Source organism: Malus domestica, chromosome 08 (genome assembly GCF_042453785.1).
Source record: "Malus domestica chromosome 08, GDT2T_hap1".
NCBI lineage: Eukaryota > Viridiplantae > Streptophyta > Magnoliopsida > Rosales > Rosaceae > Malus > Malus domestica.
Window position 1 is genome coordinate 7852211 of NC_091668.1, and position 10271 is coordinate 7862481.

The 10271-nt window shown below is 39.2% G+C and overlaps 1 pseudogene; it reads right to left on the minus strand.

Annotated features, from left to right (window-relative positions):
• Window positions 1-7150: 7150 nt before the first annotated feature.
• LOC139198418 (uncharacterized) lies at window positions 7151-8664 on the minus strand (annotated as a pseudogene).
• Between the last annotated feature and the right edge of the window lie 1607 nt (window positions 8665-10271).

The window sequence follows — 10271 nt, forward strand, 5'->3', positions numbered from 1 at the left end:
CAAGTCCGATTCAAGATTAAGTGTCTACCACCCTTGAATCAAAACCTAGTTCAAGAATAAGCTGTGGAAAATCAACAATTGGAGGAATCCAGAAAATCCTCCAACCCAGTTCAAGATCAAAGCTGTGGAAAGTCAACAAGCGCAACAAAATACGTGCCGATTCACCCACTACCAAAGCCAAATGTCATCTACCACATGAAGTTCCTTGTGGTTCAATTTCAACCTTCAAGATCAAGCCTCGACGACCCTTGAAGAAATTTCAAACGAAAGTTCAAGAACAAGCCTTAACGGCCCTTGAAGAAATCTCCAGCCCAATTCAAGATCAAGCCTCGACGGCCCTTGGATCGACATCTACAGTAAGGGACTTCAAAACACATCTCCTACACGTGACAAGCACATGTATACGACGTGCCTTGAAGTGGGGGCATTTGTAGACATCGAAATTTCGTAAATAAATGTTGACCGATAAATCAAAGTGTCAACGCTCATGTATTACATAAATTTTACACGAAGCGTGTGACTCAACGAAAATTGAAATGAGTTGGAAAAGTCATCAAATAGGACACGTGTCAACACCTGGCAGAAACTACTTATTTCATCTGGGATATTATATTCAAAATTAGGCCTTGGAAAATTCTATAAATACAAGCCCATTTCATTCATTTTGGAGAACCAATTCATATTACACCTTGAAGCTCTGAAGCTCTGAAACCCCGAAGCTCTCAAGCATCCAGGTTCCCGAAGAATCAAGAAAGCTCTCTTCGTTCTTCGTTCATCGTTCTTCCAAGATCAAGCCCCAACGGCCCTTTGGATCAACAGTCATCCACCAATTCAAGATCAAGCCCCGACGACCCTTGAAGAAAGTGTTCTTCGTTCCTCGTTCATCGTTCTTCCAAGATCAAGCCCCGACGGCCCTTGGATCAACCATCCACCAATTCAAGATCAAGCCTCGACGGCCCTTGAAGAAAGCACCATCGTTCATCATCCGTTCATCCAAGATCAAGCCCCAACGGCCCTTTGGATCAACAACGTCGACAAATCCACACATCCAACCGTTCTTCAAGATCAAGCCCAAAAGCCCTTGAAGATCCGTTCATCATTGTTCTTCAAGATCAAGCCCAAAAGCCCTTGGAGATCCGTTTATCACTGTTTTTCAAAGATCAAGCCCAAAAGCCCCTTTGAAGATCCGCTCAAATCCACCTTCAAGATCAAGTCCACGACCCTTGAAGAACGTTCATCCTTAGATCAAGCCCAACGGCCCTTTGGATCAATCACACATCCACAAATACACACCTTACGGAGATCGAATCAGAGGATCAAAATAGAGAGAGATTGTAACCCAAAACTATCAAATACAAATATTTGTTTGTACGCGTCGTTCTTGTCTCTTTCGTTTCAGGAATTTTCCGTGTTCACAATAATATTTAAAACGTGTTTGATAAAATTTGACTTCAATTTTTCATAACAAATATTCAATTTAAAAGAAAAACAAAAACTAAAAACTATAAGTAAAAAGAAGCTTTAATGAAAAATACTTCCCCAAACTTTTTCTTTAAAAAAACACCTAATCACTTTATTTAATAAAAAGAACTTATATTTTATTGAAATAACAAAAAATACGCACAAACAGGTCTAAGTGGTAAAATCACGAGTCGGAAGCAAAGTCCAGTACGCTATGTACTGTCACATCGTCATGGGTGGAATCTTTCACTCATCACACACTTTATTTCCTTTCTCTCTCTTTCCTACTTCTTTCTTCTTCCCTTTCTTTTTTGTCTTTTCCTCCTCTCACTCGTACGCTTCATCATTTTCACTTGACAAGTACTTTCCTTCTCTCACTTAAGGCTAATTTAGCAAGATAAGGATTGTCTGACATTCTACTTCCGATGTCCTTCCATGCCCTTTTGTTTTATGTGGTCATGGTTAAGTCACGTCAATATTTTATATTACTATTCATTTTTGTCTTACTATCTCTATAAAAAAACAATATAAAATGTTAACGTGGTTTAACTGTGACCACACAAAACAGGAAGGCACGAGAGGGCACTGGAAATGGGAGAGCAGACAATCCTTGTCCAATTTAGCATGGTTGTGTTTAAAAAAATTATTTTTATTATACTGTGAGAATAAACACTTGTAAAAAAAATTGTTAAATATTTGGTAAACATTTTTTGTAAAAGTGTTTTTAACAAAAAACAAATATTTGAGTGTGGTAAGCTTTTATAAGAAACTGCTAATAACTAAAAGAATATGGTATTTGTTTGTACCATACTTGACCAATCCCGAAATTACTGAGCACCGGTCAACGTTATACCGTCAAGGACCCAGAAGAGTTTCCCTCCAACCAAGAGGCCAATCACAATGCGACACGTGTCGACATCAGAAGCCAATCACATCGCAACACGTGTCAACATCAGAAGCCAATCACAACACGACACGTGTCAATGTCAGAACAAAGCTAGAAACTCTTCTATAAAAGGAGATCATTCTCCCACAATATTTTCTAATGTCATTTGTATTAAATCATTCACTAGTACTCACCAAATGAGAGCTTGAACCTATGTACTTATGTAAACCTTTCACAATTAATGAGAACTTCTCTACTCCGTGGACGTAGCCAATCTGGGTGAACCACGTACATCTTGTGTTTGCTTCCCTGTCCCTATCCATTTACATACTTATCCACACTAGTGACTGAAGCAATCTAGCGAAGGTCGCAAACTTAACACTTTCTGTTGTACCAAAGTCCTCACTGATTTTGTGCATCAACATTTGGCGCCGTCTGTGGGAACGACACTTATTCCCACTCTCTTCAGCTTTGTCAAGCTGGTTTCCACCATTCGTACACTCTCTTTTGACCAGGCATCCCTTTCCAACATGGCGAGGGGTTATAACGTTTTCAAAGGTTTTTATTAAAACTTTATTTTCAGGCCTATTCACCCTTGTTTTTCACCATTCCAGGTTCTAGTAGTAGAGTTTTCGTACCGATGAGGATTATTGGCAAATCTTGGTGTAAACAATTACCATCGATGGTATAATTCTCACCATATTTTACAGTACTGTACTTATGCTCTGTCATCACATGTGAAATGAGTTTATTCCCGCTCACAGCGCATTCTTGTATTTAGGCACTTTTAGGTTTAAATTTATTCACATTTTCCTCATTACTACATTTTATGGCTTCGTCACCTTCCAGATGTCGATCAGCACAGCTTGATTTGGAGTTCTAATGGACATTCCGGGTCGGGATGTGTTAATTTCCTTAGAAAATATAACCAAGGTGTTTAAGAATTTAATTGATTAAAAGGGATGATAATTAATTAGTTGCCATAAAAAAAGAGTTAAACACTCAATTACATTATTCAATACTTATTTATAATAAAATAATATAAAGTATTAAGTTGGCAACTAAAATACTGATGTAATAAAAGTCAGACTTTGATCAAAAGTTGAAAAACACAAGGTTCAATCAAAGTAATGTCATCACTAGAAGTGGGAGCCCTATTTCGTCATAATAAATAGATTTACCTGCCACGAGTAGTCTAATTAAGAAGTGCGTGCGACAGAGAGCCCGAAGCTACCAAGAAGAAGATGACATTCTACAAAAATGTATGTGTACCATAACAAACATGTACAGCAATGCCTTAGAACATATTTGGATACATCGCATATTTTCACATAAGAAAAATTATGTTCATCGTATTATTCATATATATGCTACAACTACTGTTCTTTTCCTTTCTTGAGGCTAGAAACCTAACATTATGAATTAATATGCAATTGACACTACGATAACAAAGCTCTGATTCTCAACACTACAACAAGAGAGTTCAGATTCTCATCAATGAAATGGTATATATGTTGCAAAACTTAATTCTTCTCTGAACAATTGTAAATTAACTTTCTGATTCCTTTCAGTCCCTCGCAACAATCCAACAAAGCTTTGTACCTACAACTTCCTCCGTTTATTAGATTTGGATTCAGACTTGGCATCATGCACCGGAGAGTTCTGTCTTTTGTTGGATTCACACTCGGCTGGCATTGGAGACGGAAACTCCTCCTCTACACACATCCCGCACACGATGGCAGAAGAGTCATTGACGTAAGTACAGCAATCACAAGGCCAATAATCCCCACTCATCTCCGAAAAATCATTCTCCATCGCTGTTACAGTTCCGCTTTCTGATTAAAACTCCAAACTTTTATACAAAACTTGAAATTTTACATCAAACTTTTTGTGTGTAGGCTGACAAACTAGAACACTGGCTTGACTCTGTAAGCCTATTTTCCTCCAATTCAGTACTGTTTAGTTCTCTCCTCCGTGCTTAGTTTCGCTGTTTTCTCTGAGAATCATTTCACTGGAAAAGCAGACTACAAAATTTAAAGCTGTACTACAATGCAAACAAAGAAATATTCCATGAGAAATTCATGATCATGCACAATTTGCTTACACTTATGAACCAGCATTGTTTCGGTAGTTTCGTTGGTTTATCCCCTCCCTCCCTTAAACATCGTATAGTCATGTTTAATTTGATTAAGCATATTGTTACATGAGCCATATTTACAGATCAGGTTGTGTAAAAATCCTTTTGAAAGGATAGTAATGCTAGAGGTAACTGAGCAAGTCATGCTTTTCTCGTTGTCTGCTAGATTATCGACTTTATGTTTTTGTTATCTTTTCATTAAATTAATTCAAACAACGAAAATAGAAGATATCTGCTTCAACTAACTGTACTTCTCTAAAGAACTTGAATGCTGATCCAAAAGGAATAGGTCCTGGTCCTTTCTCTGGCCTATTTCTAATTTCTGGTCTTGCTTGTTCATTGGCATATTTGGTTGTAAATGCACGTATAGTGGTGGGTAAGCATCCGCGAGATTTGAGCTACACGCGATGACGAGCAATGTTAATCTACACAAAAATGTGGAGATACTTAGCCTAGAGCAAACGAAATTCTAAGCATCATCGCTCCAATTAAGCAAAATTGTAGCTCGGTCAATGGTACACGACTGGTTGTCGTGGAATGTGAATTTATTTCTTAATTATCTGTTAGCATGGCTCTGTCAAATATACATCTGCTCATGTACATATCTATTTCTGAGATACAGGAAGTTGTATTAAGGTCACCATTTGTGTTGAATTCTTGGTTCTGACTTCAACTGAAGACCTCAAACAAGTCTGGACCTCTTTGCATCTGTGCTTGATATTGGAACACTTTAAGATGCTTGCTGAAACATGAAGCCCATTTCGTTCAACTGAAAAGAGAAATACATTTGGGCCTAGATGAAACTCGATACGCATCAGCCATCAAGGACAAACATATGTTTTGATTCTAAAAGATTTGAATCTCAGTATTTGAGCACAATGCCTTTACGAATTGCCCTGGAAAATGGAAATGATAAAAAAACACTTTTAACATCTCACTTAATCATGGCTATTGTTTTAAATTGATTTATTCAATTTAATAGCTAAGAAAAATGTGTGTAGAAGACGCTAAAAAAAGTGTGAAATTATTTCCCATTGACTAAAAATGCAAATACATTATGGGGCAAGTACAGTTTACCACCTTGAAGTTTGCTTCATATAACTCCTTTTGTTTAATGTATATCTTATATAAGCGATATTTCACATTAAAATTAATTCGAACAACGAAAATAGAAGTTTAAACTTGGATGTATAGGGAGAACACATTTATTTATCCAATTTGACCATGCCCAAGACTTCAATCTTTTTAGCCGTCATGTTAATCTTAGCAAATTATAGCTTTGTTTGAGATTCCAAAACGCTCCATAAAACCCTAGTGAGAAACCCCAGTTCACCAATCCAATCCAATCCAATCCATCGATACTTTCTTATGCACACAACATGTTTGATGAATTGGCTCAATTGATAAAGCTTGCATTTTAATTGAATTTGGGAATTTCAAAAAATGACGCCACGTTCATCCTCTCCCCTTGTGAACGGTTTTGCCATTTTAGTTTGGATTATCTCCTGTTGATGCACGAAATCGGAAGATCTTGGAACAACGTAAATCCGACCATGAATCATGCAAACGCCCAAGAACACAAAGATGTATCGTGATTCACCCCAATGTTTGGGCTACGTCCACACTGATGTTGATTGTATTTCTCTGTAACTGTATGTATGGATTACAAGCTCAAGGGGAGTCCCTCTGAGGAAGCGAGTGTTGTCTTTGAGTTGTTTGAGACTTGTATGTTTTGGGGGTATCCTAGAGTCTGATTTGTGAAGGGGGAGGAGTCCCCTTTTATAGAATAAGGGGCTCCTCCTTTTACATAATTATGGGCTGGGTAAATGAGGCCCAAATGTTGAGGCCCAAAGACGAGGCCCAATATATGGTACCAACAGGAGTCCCTCAAGTCTTCAGTCAAGAGAGTCTTTTGGCTGGAGACTTTAAATTCAATCCATGTACGGGTCGAAGTGGTTAGATGTCTTGAACCAGTACTCAACACAAGGCAATGCTCAACATAAATCAATACTCGACTAGAGGTATCACACGTTACAAGACTGCTCGCCTGGAGGTGAGGCTCGTTGCAAGGCTGCTCAGCTAAAGGCTATGCTCGCAGCGAGACGGTTGCTCGGCTGGAGGCAATGCTCGTTGCGAGGCTGCTCGGCTAGAGACTATGCTCGCTGCGAGGCAGCTCAGCTCATGGTATTCCTCATTGCAAGTATGTACTTTATGTCAGCGTGCACTTAGTATGAGATGATTCTCGACATGATTTGGGTCTGCTTGTCGGGTTCGCATATTGGGTTCTTTTAATCAGCAACAATGTTGATCAGTGGAAGTAGTTGCTCAATAATTCCTGACAATAAATGACAGTATAAGTATGACCGTATAATGAATAAATCAAATTGATAAAGTTTGCCAAGGCAATGTATTGTACTATGTGCCTTCTATAAATAAATAATTTATTCAGGCGTGTGGTAAATCACATGTTGTACAAGTGACATAGTTTAATGGCAGTCACAATACTCTAGGCCATGAATAAATATTGCACATGTACTTGGGTTAAATATATGTCACTAGGCAACAAATAATATATATATATATATATATATATATATATATATATATATATATATATATTATATTTTCATTCAAGTTGTTGATATCCAATTTGGTCAGATAAGGTGATAAAATAATTATATAATGTAAATGGTGTAGTGAGTGTACAGACTTTGCCACGTTTTATGGTAAGGATCACTATGATATCACATGTAAAGGAACGATTATATTATTTAACTAATATGCCATCGTGTTAATAGATAATAATGAAGTAATAAAATAATAAAATAAAATAGAAAGGAGAATCTTATCTTGTTCCCGTAGCTTTTTCAGAAAATGGGCAGGGAACATGCACTTCCTTGATGAAAGTTTCATTGTTGGTGGGCATCTTCTTTGGTGGTCGACAAAAGCTATCGGTCCTGATAATAAAGTTATTATCTCTTCAGACAATGGAGTGGGCGGGCAGCCATGCTTTCCACAGCCATGCTTTCTACTTCCTGTCTTGATTTTTCTCCATCTCCAGACATCCTTTTTCTTTTTCTATTCTTTTTCCACCGCACCTCTCTCTCTGTCTCTGTCTCTGCACTGGTGAAATCTGAGTTCTTTCGTGAGTGGGATGCCGAGTTCTGCCATGCATGCATGCATTCGGTCGTCGGAGCCGTAGAGCCCAGGGTACCTCTGGGTCTTGCATTTTGCTCAGCGCCATTGCCAGTGGGTAGCTGATGGCAAAACCGCCACCGCCGTACGCCATGCTGTACGAGAAGAAAATGTTATGCAAGTGGCTCTCTGATAAGCTCCCGATATAATAGTACTACGTGTGGTCGTACTTCTTCAGGACCCGAACGAGGTTGTCGGTAATGAAAACGGTGTCATCGTCGCCCATCACGAACTACCCGACGTCCTTGAGGTCGAGACGCAGCGTTTCGCTCACGATCCGGGATATCTGAATCGTGGACTGGTGGCCCTGTTTGTTCATGTAGGCGAACTCGGAGGTGTCACCGGAGATTTTAATCGGCGAGAGGCCGACGACTTACGGGTTTTTATCTTCTACTTTGTGGTCCAGCCAGACTATCCCGTGTATCGACTTGGGCTTGTACGAGAGCTTGATGTAGTTCTTCTTATGTTTCCAGAGCTTGGCGGAGGCGGCAATGCCGAAAACAATGTCGTTTATCTTTGTCGGCTGGTTTGCTTTATCGAGTTGTTGGGTTTTGAGCTGGAGCATCTGGGAAGTTCTATCTTGGGCGGTGGTGGTGTTGTCGGTGGAGAATGAGGAGGAGAGGCGGAGAACGGTGAAAAGGTTGTTGTCGTCGGAGCATGCGGCGCGTGAGGTGGAGACGATCTTGAGAGTGTAGACGATGTATGTGAGAAAGATGAAGTGGAGGAGCCAGACGAGGAGTTTAGGGGTGGCTCGAGATTGGGAGCCGGGTCTAGGAATTTGGGTCCCTATGGAGCTTCGCATCTGATCCTAAATCATTATCTCTTGATCTTTCTAGCTCCCTTTCATTTTTCTCTCTAAGTCCCTCTCTCCCTCAAAGCTCAAGGCTTTTCGCTGCACTCTATTGATTCTGGTCTCTCTGAAATCCCTGGTTGCAGATCGAGTATGATCTCGGGTTGTGCAAATTCATGGTGGACAATTGTGAGGGTTTCACGGTGATGAGATAGAAAAATGAAAAAGAACCGACATAGCTTTTCATGTCGTTTCCCATAGATGACGCCAAATGTTGATGCACAAAACCGAAAGATCTTGGAACAACGTAAATCCCACCGTGAATCATGCAAACGCCCAAGAACACAAAGATGTATCGTGGTTCCCCCCCAATGTTTAGGCTACGTCCACACTGATGTTGATTGTATTTCTCTGTAACTGTATGTATGGATTACAAGCTTAAGAGGAGTCCCCCTGAGGAAGAGAGTGTTGTCTCTGAGTTGTTTGAGACTTATATGTTTTAGGGCTATCCCAGAGTCTGATTTGTGAGGGGGGATGAGTCCCCTTTTATAGAATAAAGGGCTCCTCCTTTTACATAATTATGGGCTAGGTAATGAGGCCCAAATGTTGAGGCCCAAAGACGAGGCCCAATATATGGTACCAACATCTCCTTTTTTCTATTTGTTTTAATTTGTTCTTGTTGCCATTATCTTTTATCTATCTCTCCTCTCCATAACTACTAACCTTTTAGATAATTATCATGATTTTTTAAATTTAATTATCATGTTTTGTTTCAATACGGTTTCTGTTAAGTTCTTTTTTACGTTTTTGTCCCATTTTTCTTTACTCTTTTCTTTTCTTTTCTTTTTAAATTTTGTTTTCCAATACAGTTTTTTTTGTTAAGATATGGTTTTTTACCAGTTTGTCCTTTTTTTTGGGGTTTTGATTGTGAATGAAACAAATGGGCATTTTTGGCATTTTGGAAAGCTTCTCCAAATTGGGCTCTCACTTTATATATATATATATATATATATATATATATATATATATATGTATGTATATATGTATGAAATTATCATAAACTTATCATACGGTTCCCAGAGGTGGTCTAGCGAGCACAGGTTCTTGGATTCGAGTCTGACCCACGGCTTGCCCTTGCTGCTTAAGACCATCTCCAATGGTGGGCTAAAACCTAAAATTTCCCTTCCCCCCCCCCCCCCCCAAAAAAAATCCACTCCAACCCATGACCTAAAATTAAGGATAAATTACATAGTAACCCCTCAGGTTTGAGGTCTATTACAATCCCATACAACATCTTTAAAACATTTCATTTGCATACCTCACGTACTATTTTATTTCAAAATAATACTTCCGTTAGATTTTCCATCCATTGGTCTGTTAAATGCTGACGTGACTGCCACATTTGTTCTGATGTGGCTGCCACGTGGCAAAAAATAATTTTTTATACATTAAAACTATTATAATATTAACCCTATTTAAAAAAAAACCATTAAAAGTCATCGTCTTCATCTCCACCCAACTTCATATCATTCTTTCTCCTTCTCCAGCCCACCCTTTCCTTACTGTCTCTCTCCTCTCAGCCTCCCCCCACCCGACTCAAAACCCTAAAAAACTCAATTGTAGGAGAAAAAGCCCCATCCTTCAATCTTCATCTTCCTTCCCCAAACCCAGTCCTACACAGACCCATCAACCACCACCACACCAGAGTAATCATGTCCCTCATCTTCCTCGCTGCCCAGACATAAACCTCTACCCAACCCTCATCTTCCTCGCTTCCAATGTAATCCTGTTAACCACACCAC